Source organism: Hyperolius riggenbachi, chromosome 4, assembly GCF_040937935.1.
Source record: "Hyperolius riggenbachi isolate aHypRig1 chromosome 4, aHypRig1.pri, whole genome shotgun sequence".
Taxonomy (NCBI): Eukaryota; Metazoa; Chordata; class Amphibia; order Anura; family Hyperoliidae; genus Hyperolius; species Hyperolius riggenbachi.
The window spans coordinates 41,629,358-41,646,201 of NC_090649.1; the positions used below are offsets into that span (position 1 = coordinate 41,629,358).

Here is a 16,844-nt window from a genome sequence, read left to right on the forward strand (position 1 = left end):
CATTTTGCAATTTTTGACATTTCAGCTCAAGCAAGCAAGCCCGGCTAGCTCAGTCGGTAGAGCATGAGACTCTTAATCTCAGGGTCGTGGGTTCGAGCCCCACGTTGGGCGATCAAAGCTTCTCCTTTTACTTTCTACTAGGCAGAGCTCCTCCAAAACGATTACAAACCATCACCAGGCCATCACTTCCTCTTTCACATGCCACTCCCCACTCCCTTTGCTAACAAACGAAAATGTCATCTCAGCTTTCCCCTTCACTTTTACTCACACAACCTCTTTTAACAACTTTTCAGCAAAAGTGCTTCACCACCCCAAGAAAGAGAAAAACACTCCTTCTTACAATCTTACTCATCTTTCCTATACTACTTTTCTTATCTGCTTTTCCCAGATTTCCGTTGGCTTTACTCCAGTCCTTTTGTCAAGGAGAGACTTACAATCAATCACTTGACAAGGAACAACCACCTGAAAGATACTCATTCTCGTATGCCTGGTGCACACCATGCAATTCCCCATCAGATAGATGGGCCGATAGATCCTTTCCGACAGACACGATCTGATTTCCGTTCGGATTTCCGATCACTACTATGCAAATCCATCAGAAAAACGATCGGAAATCAGATCGGACCTGCCGGAAATCATCTGTTCGACCCATCTATCTGACAGGCATTGGTATGGTGTGTATTAGGCTTTGCACTCCAAAGGTGCTCACATAGCAGTATGAGGAGGGCACTCTGCACACGGCCTGAGATTTAGCTGAGAGGATTGAAAAAAAAGAAGTTGCTCTTTCCCTTAACTTGTTTTTAGATGAGGTACTTCCCAACAAAAGTTACAAACCAAAAAGCCTTTCAGTCCCGGCAAGCAAAAAAAGTGGTTGCTTTCATTTGACTTAAGTTTGTTACTACTTTTTTTTCTGTACTTTTAGTATGTTTTCTTAATTGCTAGGTGCTGGGAAAGCAAGTTGTAGGTAAGCTGACACAACATCTCAACATCTACTGTGAGAAAACTCAGGACAAAAGTAGAATGAATGAGGGCCTAGAGAGAACGCTCCAAATTTGAGCAAGGCCCTGAGTAGAGTGCAAAGACAACAAGGCAAAAAGTTGTAAAACAACACCAGATGAGCAGATGCTGCTGACTTGGCATTTCCGAGGCTTTTCTAGACAGTTAAAAAGAAGCCTAATAGGTGAGTACTGGAGAGGGAGAGATGCTGCACGTCACTGGCACTGCTAGAAGACATGCAAGGCCTTTGGGCACGCAAGTGTCCCAAGGCTGCTTTAACTTGTGTGTCTTAGAGTCATGTTTGCTGGGTACTAGGGTCCCTCTTCTCGACTGTCAGCCAGCACTGTGGCCAAGTGCCACGGTGACTCTTGCAAATGTCCTTAAATGGCTTCTGGCCTGCAGAGATGTCTTAAGCTTGAGAAGTGCAAAGTGTGGAGGTGTGCCAAAATCCTAGCATTTGCATTGGCCGGGAATCGAACCCGGGCCTCCCGCGTGGCAGGCGAGAATTCTACCACTGAACCACCAATGCCTTGCCCTGTTGCTCGGTGCTGAAAAACGTGGCCAGCCAAATCAGGCCATACAAGATTGCCTTCTTCTGTGCGGATGGCAAAGGTGAGGCTGGCGCCATTTTGCAATTTTTGACATTTCAGCTCAAGCAAGCAAGCCCGGCTAGCTCAGTCGGTAGAGCATGAGACTCTTAATCTCAGGGTCGTGGGTTCGAGCCCCACGTTGGGCGATCAAAGCTTCTCCTTTTACTTTCTACTAGGCAGAGCTCCTCCAAAACGATTACAAACCATCACCAGGCCATCACTTCCTCTTTCACATGCCACTCCCCACTCCCTTTGCTAACAAACGAAAATGTCATCTCAGCTTTCCCCTTCACTTTTACTCACACAACCTCTTTTAACAACTTTTCAGCAAAAGTGCTTCACCACCCCAAGAAAGAGAAAAACACTCCTTCTTACAATCTTACTCATCTTTCCTATACTACTTTTCTTATCTGCTTTTCCCAGATTTCCGTTGGCTTTACTCCAGTCCTTTTGTCAAGGAGAGACTTACAATCAATCACTTGACAAGGAACAACCACCTGAAAGATACTCATTCTCGTATGCCTGGTGCACACCATGCAATTCCCCATCAGATAGATGGGCCGATAGATCCTTTCCGACAGACACGATCGGATTTCCGTTCGGATTTCCGATCACTACTATGCAAATCCATCAGAAAAACGATCGGAAATCAGATCGGACCTGCCGGAAATCATCTGTTCGACCCATCTATCTGACAGGCATTGGTATGGTGTGTATTAGGCTTTGCACTCCAAAGGTGCTCACATAGCAGTATGAGGAGGGCACTCTGCACACGGCCTGAGATTTAGCTGAGAGGATTGAAAAAAAGGAAGTTGCTCTTTCCCTTAACTTGTTTTTAGATGAGGTACTTCCCAACAAAAGTTACAAACCAAAAAGCCTTTCAGTCCCGGCAAGCAAAAAAAGTGGTTGCTTTCATTTGACTTAAGTTTGTTACTACTTTTTTTTCTGTACTTTTAGTATGTTTTCTTAATTGCTAGGTGCTGGGAAAGCAAGTTGTAGGTAAGCTGACACAACATCTCAACATCTACTGTGAGAAAACTCAGGACAAAAGTAGAATGAATGAGGGCCTAGAGAGAACGCTCCAAATTTGAGCAAGGCCCTGAGTAGAGTGCAAAGACAACAAGGCAAAAAGTTGTAAAACAACACCAGATGAGCAGATGCTGCTGACTTGGCATTTCCGAGGCTTTTCTAGACAGTTAAAAAGAAGCCTAATAGGTGAGTACTGGAGAGGGAGAGATGCTGCACGTCACTGGCACTGCTAGAAGACATGCAAGGCCTTTGGGCACGCAAGTGTCCCAAGGCTGCTTTAACTTGTGTGTCTTAGAGTCATGTTTGCTGGGTACTAGGGTCCCTCTTCTCGACTGTCAGCCAGCACTGTGGCCAAGTGCCACGGTGACTCTTGCAAATGTCCTTAAATGGCTTCTGGCCTGCAGAGATGTCTTAAGCTTGAGAAGTGCAAAGTGTGGAGGTGTGCCAAAATCCTAGCATTTGCATTGGCCGGGAATCGAACCCGGGCCTCCCGCGTGGCAGGCGAGAATTCTACCACTGAACCACCAATGCCTTGCCCTGTTGCTCGGTGCTGAAAAACGTGGCCAGCCAAATCAGGCCATACAAGATTGCCTTCTTCTGTGCGGATGGCAAAGGTGAGGCTGGCGCCATTTTGCAATTTTTGACATTTCAGCTCAAGCAAGCAAGCCTGGCTAGCTCAGTCGGTAGAGCATGAGACTCTTAATCTCCGGGTCGTGGGTTCGAGCCCCACGTTGGGCGATCAAAGCTTCTCCTTTTACTTTCTACTAGGCAGAGCTCCTCCAAAACGATTACAAACCATCACCAGGCCATCACTTCCTCTTTCACATGCCACTCCCCACTCCCTTTGCTAACAAACGAAAATGTCATCTCAGCTTTCCCCTTCACTTTTACTCACACAACCTCTTTTAACAACTTTTCAGCAAAAGTGCTTCACCACCCCAAGAAAGAGAAAAACACTCCTTCTTACAATCTTACTCATCTTTCCTATACTACTTTTCTTATCTGCTTTTCCCAGATTTCCGTTGGCTTTACTCCAGTCCTTTTGTCAAGGAGAGACTTACAATCAATCACTTGACAAGGAACAACCACCTGAAAGATACTCATTCTCGTATGCCTGGTGCACACCATGCAATTCCCCATCAGATAGATGGGCCGATAGATCTTTTCCGACAGACACGATCGGATTTCCGTTCGGATTTCCGATCACTACTATGCAAATCCATCAGAAAAACGATCGGAAATCAGATCGGACCTGCCGGAAATCATCTGTTCGACCCATCTATCTGACAGGCAGTGGTATGGTGTGTATTAGGCTTTGCACTCCAAAGGTGCTCACATAGCAGTATGAGGAGGGCACTCTGCACACGGCCTGAGATTTAGCTGAGAGGATTGAAAAAAAGGAAGTTGCTCTTTCCCTTAACTTGTTTTTAGATGAGGTACTTCCCAACAAAAGTTACAAACCAAAAAGCCTTTCAGTCCCGGCAAGCAAAAAAAGTGGTTGCTTTCATTTGACTTAAGTTTGTTACTACTTTTTTTTCTGTACTTTTAGTATGTTTTCTTAATTGCTAGGTGCTGGGAAAGCAAGTTGTAGGTAAGCTGACACAACATCTCAACATCTACTGTGAGAAAACTCAGGACAAAAGTAGAATGAATGAGGGCCTAGAGAGAACGCTCCAAATTTGAGCAAGGCCCTGAGTAGAGTGCAAAGACAACAAGGCAAAAAGTTGTAAAACCACACCAGATGAGCAGATGCTGCTGACTTGGCATTTCCGAGGCTTTTCTAGACAGTTAAAAAGAAGCCTAATAGGTGAGTACTGGAGAGGGAGAGATGCTGCACGTCACTGGCACTGCTAGAAGACATGCAAGGCCTTTGGGCACGCAAGTGTCCCAAGGCTGCTTTAACTTGTGTGTCTTAGAGTCATGTTTGCTGGGTACTAGGGTCCCTCTTCTCGACTGTCAGCCAGCACTGTGGCCAAGTGCCACGGTGACTCTTGCAAATGTCCTTAAATGGCTTCTGGCCTGCAGAGATGTCTTAAGCTTGAGAAGTGCAAAGTGTGGAGGTGTGCCAAAATCCTAGCATTTGCATTGGCCGGGCCCGGGCCTCCCGCGTGGCAGGCGAGAATTCTACCACTGAACCACCAATGCCTTGCCCTGTTGCTCGGTGCTGAAAAACGTGGCCAGCCAAATCAGGCCATACAAGATTGCCTTCTTCTGTGCGGATGGCAAAGGTGAGGCTGGCGCCATTTTGCAATTTTTGACATTTCAGCTCAAGCAAGCAAGCCCGGCTAGCTCAGTCGGTAGAGCATGAGACTCTTAATCTCAGGGTCGTGGGTTCGAGCCCCACGTTGGGCGATCAAAGCTTCTCCTTTTACTTTCTACTAGGCAGAGCTCCTCCAAAACGATTACAAACCATCACCAGGCCATCACTTCCTCTTTCACATGCCACTCCCCACTCCCTTTGCTAACAAACGAAAATGTCATCTCAGCTTTCCCCTTCACTTTTACTCACACAACCTCTTTTAACAACTTTTCAGCAAAAGTGCTTCACCACCCCAAGAAAGAGAAAAACACTCCTTCTTACAATCTTACTCATCTTTCCTATACTACTTTTCTTATCTGCTTTTCCCAGATTTCCGTTGGCTTTACTCCAGTCCTTTTGTCAAGGAGAGACTTACAATCAATCACTTGACAAGGAACAACCACCTGAAAGATACTCATTCTCGTATGCCTGGTGCACACCATGCAATTCCCCATCAGATAGATGGGCCGATAGATCCTTTCCGACAGACACGATCGGATTTCCGTTCGGATTTCCGATCACTACTATGCAAATCCATCAGAAAAACGATCGGAAATCAGATCGGACCTGCCGGAAATCATCTGTTCGACCCATCTATCTGACAGGCATTGGTATGGTGTGTATTAGGCTTTGCACTCCAAAGGTGCTCACATAGCAGTATGAGGAGGGCACTCTGCACACGGCCTGAGATTTAGCTGAGAGGATTGAAAAAAAGGAAGTTGCTCTTTCCCTTAACTTGTTTTTAGATGAGGTACTTCCCAACAAAAGTTACAAACCAAAAAGCCTTTCAGTCCCGGCAAGCAAAAAAAGTGGTTGCTTTCATTTGACTTAAGTTTGTTACTACTTTTTTTTCTGTACTTTTAGTATGTTTTCTTAATTGCTAGGTGCTGGGAAAGCAAGTTGTAGGTAAGCTGACACAACATCTCAACATCTACTGTGAGAAAACTCAGGACAAAAGTAGAATGAATGAGGGCCTAGAGAGAACGCTCCAAATTTGAGCAAGGCCCTGAGTAGAGTGCAAAGACAACAAGGCAAAAAGTTGTAAAACAACACCAGATGAGCAGATGCTGCTGACTTGGCATTTCCGAGGCTTTTCTAGACAGTTAAAAAGAAGCCTAATAGGTGAGTACTGGAGAGGGAGAGATGCTGCACGTCACTGGCACTGCTAGAAGACATGCAAGGCCTTTGGGCACGCAAGTGTCCCAAGGCTGCTTTAACTTGTGTGTCTTAGAGTCATGTTTGCTGGGTACTAGGGTCCCTCTTCTCGACTGTCAGCCAGCACTGTGGCCAAGTGCCACGGTGACTCTTGCAAATGTCCTTAAATGGCTTCTGGCCTGCAGAGATGTCTTAAGCTTGAGAAGTGCAAAGTGTGGAGGTGTGCCAAAATCCTAGCATTTGCATTGGCCGGGAATCGAACCCGGGCCTCCCGCGTGGCAGGCGAGAATTCTACCACTGAACCACCAATGCCTTGCCCTGTTGCTCGGTGCTGAAAAACGTGGCCAGCCAAATCAGGCCATACAAGATTGCCTTCTTCTGTGCGGATGGCAAAGGTGAGGCTGGCGCCATTTTGCAATTTTTGACATTTCAGCTCAAGCAAGCAAGCCCGGCTAGCTCAGTCGGTAGAGCATGAGACTCTTAATCTCAGGGTCGTGGGTTCGAGCCCCACGTTGGGCGATCAAAGCTTCTCCTTTTACTTTCTACTAGGCAGAGCTCCTCCAAAACGATTACAAACCATCACCAGGCCATCACTTCCTCTTTCACATGCCACTCCCCACTCCCTTTGCTAACAAACGAAAATGTCATCTCAGCTTTCCCCTTCACTTTTACTCACACAACCTCTTTTAACAACTTTTCAGCAAAAGTGCTTCACCACCCCAAGAAAGAGAAAAACACTCCTTCTTACAATCTTACTCATCTTTCCTATACTACTTTTCTTATCTGCTTTTCCCAGATTTCCGTTGGCTTTACTCCAGTCCTTTTGTCAAGGAGAGACTTACAATCAATCACTTGACAAGGAACAACCACCTGAAAGATACTCATTCTCGTATGCCTGGTGCACACCATGCAATTCCCCATCAGATAGATGGGCCGATAGATCCTTTCCGACAGACACGATCTGATTTCCGTTCGGATTTCCGATCACTACTATGCAAATCCATCAGAAAAACGATCGGAAATCAGATCGGACCTGCCGGAAATCATCTGTTCGACCCATCTATCTGACAGGCATTGGTATGGTGTGTATTAGGCTTTGCACTCCAAAGGTGCTCACATAGCAGTATGAGGAGGGCACTCTGCACACGGCCTGAGATTTAGCTGAGAGGATTGAAAAAAAAGAAGTTGCTCTTTCCCTTAACTTGTTTTTAGATGAGGTACTTCCCAACAAAAGTTACAAACCAAAAAGCCTTTCAGTCCCGGCAAGCAAAAAAAGTGGTTGCTTTCATTTGACTTAAGTTTGTTACTACTTTTTTTTCTGTACTTTTAGTATGTTTTCTTAATTGCTAGGTGCTGGGAAAGCAAGTTGTAGGTAAGCTGACACAACATCTCAACATCTACTGTGAGAAAACTCAGGACAAAAGTAGAATGAATGAGGGCCTAGAGAGAACGCTCCAAATTTGAGCAAGGCCCTGAGTAGAGTGCAAAGACAACAAGGCAAAAAGTTGTAAAACAACACCAGATGAGCAGATGCTGCTGACTTGGCATTTCCGAGGCTTTTCTAGACAGTTAAAAAGAAGCCTAATAGGTGAGTACTGGAGAGGGAGAGATGCTGCACGTCACTGGCACTGCTAGAAGACATGCAAGGCCTTTGGGCACGCAAGTGTCCCAAGGCTGCTTTAACTTGTGTGTCTTAGAGTCATGTTTGCTGGGTACTAGGGTCCCTCTTCTCGACTGTCAGCCAGCACTGTGGCCAAGTGCCACGGTGACTCTTGCAAATGTCCTTAAATGGCTTCTGGCCTGCAGAGATGTCTTAAGCTTGAGAAGTGCAAAGTGTGGAGGTGTGCCAAAATCCTAGCATTTGCATTGGCCGGGAATCGAACCCGGGCCTCCCGCGTGGCAGGCGAGAATTCTACCACTGAACCACCAATGCCTTGCCCTGTTGCTCGGTGCTGAAAAACGTGGCCAGCCAAATCAGGCCATACAAGATTGCCTTCTTCTGTGCGGATGGCAAAGGTGAGGCTGGCGCCATTTTGCAATTTTTGACATTTCAGCTCAAGCAAGCAAGCCCGGCTAGCTCAGTCGGTAGAGCATGAGACTCTTAATCTCAGGGTCGTGGGTTCGAGCCCCACGTTGGGCGATCAAAGCTTCTCCTTTTACTTTCTACTAGGCAGAGCTCCTCCAAAACGATTACAAACCATCACCAGGCCATCACTTCCTCTTTCACATGCCACTCCCCACTCCCTTTGCTAACAAACGAAAATGTCATCTCAGCTTTCCCCTTCACTTTTACTCACACAACCTCTTTTAACAACTTTTCAGCAAAAGTGCTTCACCACCCCAAGAAAGAGAAAAACACTCCTTCTTACAATCTTACTCATCTTTCCTATACTACTTTTCTTATCTGCTTTTCCCAGATTTCCGTTGGCTTTACTCCAGTCCTTTTGTCAAGGAGAGACTTACAATCAATCACTTGACAAGGAACAACCACCTGAAAGATACTCATTCTCGTATGCCTGGTGCACACCATGCAATTCCCCATCAGATAGATGGGCCGATAGATCTTTTCCGACAGACACGATCGGATTTCCGTTCGGATTTCCGATCACTACTATGCAAATCCATCAGAAAAACGATCGGAAATCAGATCGGACCTGCCGGAAATCATCTGTTCGACCCATCTATCTGACAGGCATTGGTATGGTGTGTATTAGGCTTTGCACTCCAAAGGTGCTCACATAGCAGTATGAGGAGGGCACTCTGCACACGGCCTGAGATTTAGCTGAGAGGATTGAAAAAAAGGAAGTTGCTCTTTCCCTTAACTTGTTTTTAGATGAGGTACTTCCCAACAAAAGTTACAAACCAAAAAGCCTTTCAGTCCCGGCAAGCAAAAAAAGTGGTTGCTTTCATTTGACTTAAGTTTGTTACTACTTTTTTTTCTGTACTTTTAGTATGTTTTCTTAATTGCTAGGTGCTGGGAAAGCAAGTTGTAGGTAAGCTGACACAACATCTCAACATCTACTGTGAGAAAACTCAGGACAAAAGTAGAATGAATGAGGGCCTAGAGAGAACGCTCCAAATTTGAGCAAGGCCCTGAGTAGAGTGCAAAGACAACAAGGCAAAAAGTTGTAAAACAACACCAGATGAGCAGATGCTGCTGACTTGGCATTTCCGAGGCTTTTCTAGACAGTTAAAAAGAAGCCTAATAGGTGAGTACTGGAGAGGGAGAGATGCTGCACGTCACTGGCACTGCTAGAAGACATGCAAGGCCTTTGGGCACGCAAGTGTCCCAAGGCTGCTTTAACTTGTGTGTCTTAGAGTCATGTTTGCTGGGTACTAGGGTCCCTCTTCTCGACTGTCAGCCAGCACTGTGGCCAAGTGCCACGGTGACTCTTGCAAATGTCCTTAAATGGCTTCTGGCCTGCAGAGATGTCTTAAGCTTGAGAAGTGCAAAGTGTGGAGGTGTGCCAAAATCCTAGCATTTGCATTGGCCGGGAATCGAACCCGGGCCTCCCGCGTGGCAGGCGAGAATTCTACCACTGAACCACCAATGCCTTGCCCTGTTGCTCGGTGCTGAAAAACGTGGCCAGCCAAATCAGGCCATACAAGATTGCCTTCTTCTGTGCGGATGGCAAAGGTGAGGCTGGCGCCATTTTGCAATTTTTGACATTTCAGCTCAAGCAAGCAAGCCCGGCTAGCTCAGTCGGTAGAGCATGAGACTCTTAATCTCAGGGTTGTGGGTTCGAGCCCCACGTTGGGCGATCAAAGCTTCTCCTTTTACTTTCTACTAGGCAGAGCTCCTCCAAAACGATTACAAACCATCACCAGGCCATCACTTCCTCTTTCACATGCCACTCCCCACTCCCTTTGCTAACAAACGAAAATGTCATCTCAGCTTTCCCCTTCACTTTTACTCACACAACCTCTTTTAACAACTTTTCAGCAAAAGTGCTTCACCACCCCAAGAAAGAGAAAAACACTCCTTCTTACAATCTTACTCATCTTTCCTATACTACTTTTCTTATTTGCTTTTCCCAGATTTCCGTTGGCTTTACTCCAGTCCTTTTGTCAAGGAGAGACTTACAATCAATCACTTGACAAGGAACAACCACCTGAAAGATACTCATTCTCGTATGCCTGGTGCACACCATGCAATTCCCCATCAGATAGATGGGCCGATAGATCCTTTCCGACAGACACGATCGGATTTCCGTTCGGATTTCCGATCACTACTATGCAAATCCATCAGAAAAACGATCGGAAATCAGATCGGACCTGCCGGAAATCATCTGTTCGACCCATCTATCTGACAGGCATTGGTATGGTGTGTATTAGGCTTTGCACTCCAAAGGTGCTCACATAGCAGTATGAGGAGGGCACTCTGCACACGGCCTGAGATTTAGCTGAGAGGATTGAAAAAAAGGAAGTTGCTCTTTCCCTTAACTTGTTTTTAGATGAGGTACTTCCCAACAAAAGTTACAAACCAAAAAGCCTTTCAGTCCCGGCAAGCAAAAAAAGTGGTTGCTTTCATTTGACTTAAGTTTGTTACTACTTTTTTTTCTGTACTTTTAGTATGTTTTCTTAATTGCTAGGTGCTGGGAAAGCAAGTTGTAGGTAAGCTGACACAACATCTCAACATCTACTGTGAGAAAACTCAGGACAAAAGTAGAATGAATGAGGGCCTAGAGAGAACGCTCCAAATTTGAGCAAGGCCCTGAGTAGAGTGCAAAGACAACAAGGCAAAAAGTTGTAAAACAACACCAGATGAGCAGATGCTGCTGACTTGGCATTTCCGAGGCTTTTCTAGACAGTTAAAAAGAAGCCTAATAGGTGAGTACTGGAGAGGGAGAGATTCTGCACGTCACTGGCACTGCTAGAAGACATGCAAGGCCTTTGGGCACGCAAGTGTCCCAAGGCTGCTTTAACTTGTGTGTCTTAGAGTCATGTTTGCTGGGTACTAGGGTCCCTCTTCTCGACTGTCAGCCAGCACTGTGGCCAAGTGCCACGGTGACTCTTGCAAATGTCCTTAAATGGCTTCTGGCCTGCAGAGATGTCTTAAGCTTGAGAAGTGCAAAGTGTGGAGGTGTGCCAAAATCCTAGCATTTGCATTGGCCGGGAATCGAACCCGGGTCTCCCGCGTGGCAGGCGAGAATTCTACCACTGAACCACCAATGCCTTGCCCTGTTGCTCGGTGCTGAAAAACGTGGCCAGCCAAATCAGGCCATACAAGATTGCCTTCTTCTGTGCGGATGGCAAAGGTGAGGCTGGCGCCATTTTGCAATTTTTGACATTTCAGCTCAAGCAAGCAAGCCCGGCTAGCTCAGTCGGTAGAGCATGAGACTCTTAATCTCAGGGTCGTGGGTTCGAGCCCCACGTTGGGCGATCAAAGCTTCTCCTTTTACTTTCTACTAGGCAGAGCTCCTCCAAAACGATTACAAACCATCACCAGGCCATCACTTCCTCTTTCACATGCCACTCCCCACTCCCTTTGCTAACAAACGAAAATGTCATCTCAGCTTTCCCCTTCACTTTTACTCACACAACCTCTTTTAACAACTTTTCAGCAAAAGTGCTTCACCACCCCAAGAAAGAGAAAAACACTCCTTCTTACAATCTTACTCATCTTTCCTATACTACTTTTCTTATCTGCTTTTCCCAGATTTCCGTTGGCTTTACTCCAGTCCTTTTGTCAAGGAGAGACTTACAATCAATCACTTGACAAGGAACAACCACCTGAAAGATACTCATTCTCGTATGCCTGGTGCACACCATGCAATTCCCCATCAGATAGATGGGCCGATAGATCCTTTCCGACAGACACGATCGGATTTCCGTTCGGATTTCCGATCACTACTATGCAAATCCATCAGAAAAACGATCGGAAATCAGATCGGACCTGCCGGAAATCATCTGTTCGACCCATCTATCTGACAGGCATTGGTATGGTGTGTATTAGGCTTTGCACTCCAAAGGTGCTCACATAGCAGTATGAGGAGGGCACTCTGCACACGGCCTGAGATTTAGCTGAGAGGATTGAAAAAAAGGAAGTTGCTCTTTCCCTTAACTTGTTTTTAGATGAGGTACTTCCCAACAAAAGTTACAAACCAAAAAGCCTTTCAGTCCCGGCAAGCAAAAAAAGTGGTTGCTTTCATTTGACTTAAGTTTGTTACTACTTTTTTTTCTGTACTTTTAGTATGTTTTCTTAATTGCTAGGTGCTGGGAAAGCAAGTTGTAGGTAAGCTGACACAACATCTCAACATCTACTGTGAGAAAACTCAGGACAAAAGTAGAATGAATGAGGGCCTAGAGAGAACGCTCCAAAGTTGAGCAAGGCCCTGAGTAGAGTGCAAAGACAACAAGGCAAAAAGTTGTAAAACAACACCAGATGAGCAGATGCTGCTGACTTGGCATTTCCGAGGCTTTTCTAGACAGTTAAAAAGAAGCCTAATAGGTGAGTACTGGAGAGGGAGAGATGCTGCACGTCACTGGCACTGCTAGAAGACATGCAAGGCCTTTGGGCACGCAAGTGTCCCAAGGCTGCTTTAACTTGTGTGTCTTAGAGTCATGTTTGCTGGGTACTAGGGTCCCTCTTCTCGACTGTCAGCCAGCACTGTGGCCAAGTGCCACGGTGACTCTTGCAAATGTCCTTAAATGGCTTCTGGCCTGCAGAGATGTCTTAAGCTTGAGAAGTGCAAAGTGTGGAGGTGTGCCAAAATCCTAGCATTTGCATTGGCCGGGAATCGAACCCGGGCCTCCCGCGTGGCAGGCGAGAATTCTACCACTGAACCACCAATGCCTTGCCCTGTTACTCGGTGCTGAAAAACGTGGCCAGCCAAATCAGGCCATACAAGATTGCCTTCTTCTGTGCGGATGGCAAAGGTGAGGCTGGCGCCATTTTGCAATTTTTGACATTTCAGCTCAAGCAAGCAAGCCTGGCTAGCTCAGTCGGTAGAGCATGAGACTCTTAATCTCCGGGTCGTGGGTTCGAGCCCCACGTTGGGCGATCAAAGCTTCTCCTTTTACTTTCTACTAGGCAGAGCTCCTCCAAAACGATTACAAACCATCACCAGGCCATCACTTCCTCTTTCACATGCCACTCCCCACTCCCTTTGCTAACAAACGAAAATGTCATCTCAGCTTTCCCCTTCACTTTTACTCACACAACCTCTTTTAACAACTTTTCAGCAAAAGTGCTTCACCACCCCAAGAAAGAGAAAAACACTCCTTCTTACAATCTTACTCATCTTTCCTATACTACTTTTCTTATCTGCTTTTCCCAGATTTCCGTTGGCTTTACTCCAGTCCTTTTGTCAAGGAGAGACTTACAATCAATCACTTGACAAGGAACAACCACCTGAAAGATACTCATTCTCGTATGCCTGGTGCACACCATGCAATTCCCCATCAGATAGATGGGCCGATAGATCCTTTCCGACAGACACGATCGGATTTCCGTTCGGATTTCCGATCACTACTATGCAAATCCATCAGAAAAACGATCGGAAATCAGATCGGACCTGCCGGAAATCATCTGTTCGACCCATCTATCTGACAGGCATTGGTATGGTGTGTATTAGGCTTTGCACTCCAAAGGTGCTCACATAGCAGTATGAGGAGGGCACTCTGCACACGGCCTGAGATTTAGCTGAGAGGATTGAAAAAAAGGAAGTTGCTCTTTCCCTTAACTTGTTTTTAGATGAGGTACTTCCCAACAAAAGTTACAAACCAAAAAGCCTTTCAGTCCCGGCAAGCAAAAAAAGTGGTTGCTTTCATTTGACTTAAGTTTGTTACTACTTTTTTTTCTGTACTTTTAGTATGTTTTCTTAATTGCTAGGTGCTGGGAAAGCAAGTTGTAGGTAAGCTGACACAACATCTCAACATCTACTGTGAGAAAACTCAGGACAAAAGTAGAATGAATGAGGGCCTAGAGAGAACGCTCCAAATTTGAGCAAGGCCCTGAGTAGAGTGCAAAGACAACAAGGCAAAAAGTTGTAAAACAACACCAGATGAGCAGATGCTGCTGACTTGGCATTTCCGAGGCTTTTCTAGACAGTTAAAAAGAAGCCTAATAGGTGAGTACTGGAGAGGGAGAGATGCTGCACGTCACTGGCACTGCTAGAAGACATGCAAGGCCTTTGGGCACGCAAGTGTCCCAAGGCTGCTTTAACTTGTGTGTCTTAGAGTCATGTTTGCTGGGTACTAGGGTCCCTCTTCTCGACTGTCAGCCAGCACTGTGGCCAAGTGCCACGGTGACTCTTGCAAATGTCCTTAAATGGCTTCTGGCCTGCAGAGATGTCTTAAGCTTGAGAAGTGCAAAGTGTGGAGGTGTGCCAAAATCCTAGCATTTGCATTGGCCGGGAATCGAACCCGGGCCTCCCGCGTGGCAGGCGAGAATTCTACCACTGAACCACCAATGCCTTGCCCTGTTGCTCGGTGCTGAAAAACGTGGCCAGCCAAATCAGGCCATACAAGATTGCCTTCTTCTGTGCGGATGGCAAAGGTGAGGCTGGCGCCATTTTGCAATTTTTGACATTTCAGCTCAAGCAAGCAAGCCCGGCTAGCTCAGTCGGTAGAGCATGAGACTCTTAATCTCAGGGTCGTGGGTTCGAGCCCCACGTTGGGCGATCAAAGCTTCTCCTTTTACTTTCTACTAGGCAGAGCTCCTCCAAAACGATTACAAACCATCACCAGGCCATCACTTCCTCTTTCACATGCCACTCCCCACTCCCTTTGCTAACAAACGAAAATGTCATCTCAGCTTTCCCCTTCACTTTTACTCACACAACCTCTTTTAACAACTTTTCAGCAAAAGTGCTTCACCACCCCAAGAAAGAGAAAAACACTCCTTCTTACAATCTTACTCATCTTTCCTATACTACTTTTCTTATCTGCTTTTCCCAGATTTCCGTTGGCTTTACTCCAGTCCTTTTGTCAAGGAGAGACTTACAATCAATCACTTGACAAGGAACAACCACCTGAAAGATACTCATTCTCGTATGCCTGGTGCACACCATGCAATTCCCCATCAGATAGATGGGCCGATAGATCCTTTCCGACAGACACGATCGGATTTCCGTTCGGATTTCCGATCACTACTATGCAAATCCATCAGAAAAACGATCGGAAATCAGATCGGACCTGCCGGAAATCATCTGTTCGACCCATCTATCTGACAGGCATTGGTATGGTGTGTATTAGGCTTTGCACTCCAAAGGTGCTCACATAGCAGTATGAGGAGGGCACTCTGCACACGGCCAGAGATTTAGCTGAGAGGATTGAAAAAAAGGAAGTTGCTCTTTCCCTTAACTTGTTTTTAGATGAGGTACTTCCCAACAAAAGTTACAAACCAAAAAGCCTTTCAGTCCCGGCAAGCAAAAAAAGTGGTTGCTTTCATTTGACTTAAGTTTGTTACTACTTTTTTTTCTGTACTTTTAGTATGTTTTCTTAATTGCTAGGTGCTGGGAAAGCAAGTTGTAGGTAAGCTGACACAACATCTCAACATCTACTGTGAGAAAACTCAGGACAAAAGTAGAATGAATGAGGGCCTAGAGAGAACGCTCCAAATTTGAGCAAGGCCCTGAGTAGAGTGCAAAGACAACAAGGCAAAAAGTTGTAAAACAACACCAGATGAGCAGATGCTGCTGACTTGGCATTTCCGAGGCTTTTCTAGACAGTTAAAAAGAAGCCTAATAGGTGAGTACTGGAGAGGGAGAGATGCTGCACGTCACTGGCACTGCTAGAAGACATGCAAGGCCTTTGGGCACGCAAGTGTCCCAAGGCTGCTTTAACTTGTGTGTCTTAGAGTCATGTTTGCTGGGTACTAGGGTCCCTCTTCTCGACTGTCAGCCAGCACTGTGGCCAAGTGCCACGGTGACTCTTGCAAATGTCCTTAAATGGCTTCTGGCCTGCAGAGATGTCTTAAGCTTGAGAAGTGCAAAGTGTGGAGGTGTGCCAAAATCCTAGCATTTGCATTGGCCGGGAATCGAACCTGGGCCTCCCGCGTGGCAGGCGAGAATTCTACCACTGAACCACCAATGCCTTGCCCTGTTGCTCGGTGCTGAAAAACGTGGCCAGCCAAATCAGGCCATACAAGATTGCCTTCTTCTGTGCGGATGGCAAAGGTGAGGCTGGCGCCATTTTGCAATTTTTGACATTTCAGCTCAAGCAAGCAAGCCCGGCTAGCTCAGTCGGTAGAGCATGAGACTCTTAATCTCAGGGTCGTGGGTTCGAGCCAGAAGTTGGGCGATCAAAGCTTCTCCTTTTACTTTCTACTAGGCAGAGCTCCTCCAAAACGATTACAAACCATCACCAGGCCATCACTTCCTCTTTCACATGCCACTCCCCACTCCCTTTGCTAACAAACGAAAATGTCATCTCAGCTTTCCCCTTCACTTTTACTCACACAACCTCTTTTAACAACTTTTCAGCAAAAGTGCTTCACCACCCCAAGAAAGAGAAAAACACTCCTTCTTACAATCTTACTCATCTTTCCTATACTACTTTTCTTATCTGCTTTTCCCAGATTTCCGTTGGCTTTACTCCAGTCCTTTTGTCAAGGAGAGACTTACAATCAATCACTTGACAAGGAACAACCACCTGAAAGATACTCATTCTCGTATGCCTGGTGCACACCATGCAATTCCCCATCAGATAGATGGGCCGATAGATCCTTTCCGACAGACACGATCGGATTTCCGTTCGGATTTCCGATCACTACTATGCAAATCCATCAGAAAAACGATCGGAAATCAGATCGGACCTGCCGGAAATCATCT

At 46.1% G+C, this 16,844-nt stretch overlaps 16 non-coding genes across 16 annotated transcripts; 8 read left to right on the top strand and 8 right to left on the bottom strand.

Moving 5' to 3' along the window:
• The first annotated feature begins 38 nt into the window (after nt 1-38).
• Nucleotides 39-111, top strand: TRNAK-CUU (transfer RNA lysine (anticodon CUU)). Its single transcript has one exon. It is a non-coding gene; the product is annotated as a tRNA-Lys (tRNA).
• Nucleotides 112-1,454: 1,343 nt separating this feature from the next.
• On the bottom strand, nt 1,455-1,525 carry TRNAG-GCC (transfer RNA glycine (anticodon GCC)). Its single transcript has one exon. It is a non-coding gene; the product is annotated as a tRNA-Gly (tRNA).
• Nucleotides 1,526-1,659: 134 nt separating this feature from the next.
• Nucleotides 1,660-1,732, top strand: TRNAK-CUU (transfer RNA lysine (anticodon CUU)). The gene has a single exon. It is a non-coding gene; the product is annotated as a tRNA-Lys (tRNA).
• A 1,343-nt stretch (nt 1,733-3,075) lies between these two features.
• On the bottom strand, nt 3,076-3,146 carry TRNAG-GCC (transfer RNA glycine (anticodon GCC)). Its single transcript has one exon. It is a non-coding gene; the product is annotated as a tRNA-Gly (tRNA).
• Nucleotides 3,147-4,894: 1,748 nt separating this feature from the next.
• On the top strand, nt 4,895-4,967 carry TRNAK-CUU (transfer RNA lysine (anticodon CUU)). The gene has a single exon. It is a non-coding gene; the product is annotated as a tRNA-Lys (tRNA).
• A 1,343-nt stretch (nt 4,968-6,310) lies between these two features.
• On the bottom strand, nt 6,311-6,381 carry TRNAG-GCC (transfer RNA glycine (anticodon GCC)). The gene has a single exon. It is a non-coding gene; the product is annotated as a tRNA-Gly (tRNA).
• Nucleotides 6,382-6,515: 134 nt separating this feature from the next.
• TRNAK-CUU (transfer RNA lysine (anticodon CUU)) lies at nt 6,516-6,588 on the top strand. The gene has a single exon. It is a non-coding gene; the product is annotated as a tRNA-Lys (tRNA).
• Nucleotides 6,589-7,931: 1,343 nt separating this feature from the next.
• Nucleotides 7,932-8,002, bottom strand: TRNAG-GCC (transfer RNA glycine (anticodon GCC)). The gene has a single exon. It is a non-coding gene; the product is annotated as a tRNA-Gly (tRNA).
• Nucleotides 8,003-8,136: 134 nt separating this feature from the next.
• On the top strand, nt 8,137-8,209 carry TRNAK-CUU (transfer RNA lysine (anticodon CUU)). Its single transcript has one exon. It is a non-coding gene; the product is annotated as a tRNA-Lys (tRNA).
• A 1,343-nt stretch (nt 8,210-9,552) lies between these two features.
• Nucleotides 9,553-9,623, bottom strand: TRNAG-GCC (transfer RNA glycine (anticodon GCC)). The gene has a single exon. It is a non-coding gene; the product is annotated as a tRNA-Gly (tRNA).
• A 134-nt stretch (nt 9,624-9,757) lies between these two features.
• Nucleotides 9,758-9,830, top strand: TRNAK-CUU (transfer RNA lysine (anticodon CUU)). The gene has a single exon. It is a non-coding gene; the product is annotated as a tRNA-Lys (tRNA).
• A 1,343-nt stretch (nt 9,831-11,173) lies between these two features.
• On the bottom strand, nt 11,174-11,244 carry TRNAG-GCC (transfer RNA glycine (anticodon GCC)). Its single transcript has one exon. It is a non-coding gene; the product is annotated as a tRNA-Gly (tRNA).
• Nucleotides 11,245-11,378: 134 nt separating this feature from the next.
• Nucleotides 11,379-11,451, top strand: TRNAK-CUU (transfer RNA lysine (anticodon CUU)). Its single transcript has one exon. It is a non-coding gene; the product is annotated as a tRNA-Lys (tRNA).
• A 1,343-nt stretch (nt 11,452-12,794) lies between these two features.
• TRNAG-GCC (transfer RNA glycine (anticodon GCC)) lies at nt 12,795-12,865 on the bottom strand. The gene has a single exon. It is a non-coding gene; the product is annotated as a tRNA-Gly (tRNA).
• A 1,550-nt stretch (nt 12,866-14,415) lies between these two features.
• On the bottom strand, nt 14,416-14,486 carry TRNAG-GCC (transfer RNA glycine (anticodon GCC)). Its single transcript has one exon. It is a non-coding gene; the product is annotated as a tRNA-Gly (tRNA).
• Nucleotides 14,487-14,620: 134 nt separating this feature from the next.
• TRNAK-CUU (transfer RNA lysine (anticodon CUU)) lies at nt 14,621-14,693 on the top strand. The gene has a single exon. It is a non-coding gene; the product is annotated as a tRNA-Lys (tRNA).
• The last annotated feature ends 2,151 nt before the right edge of the window (nt 14,694-16,844 follow it).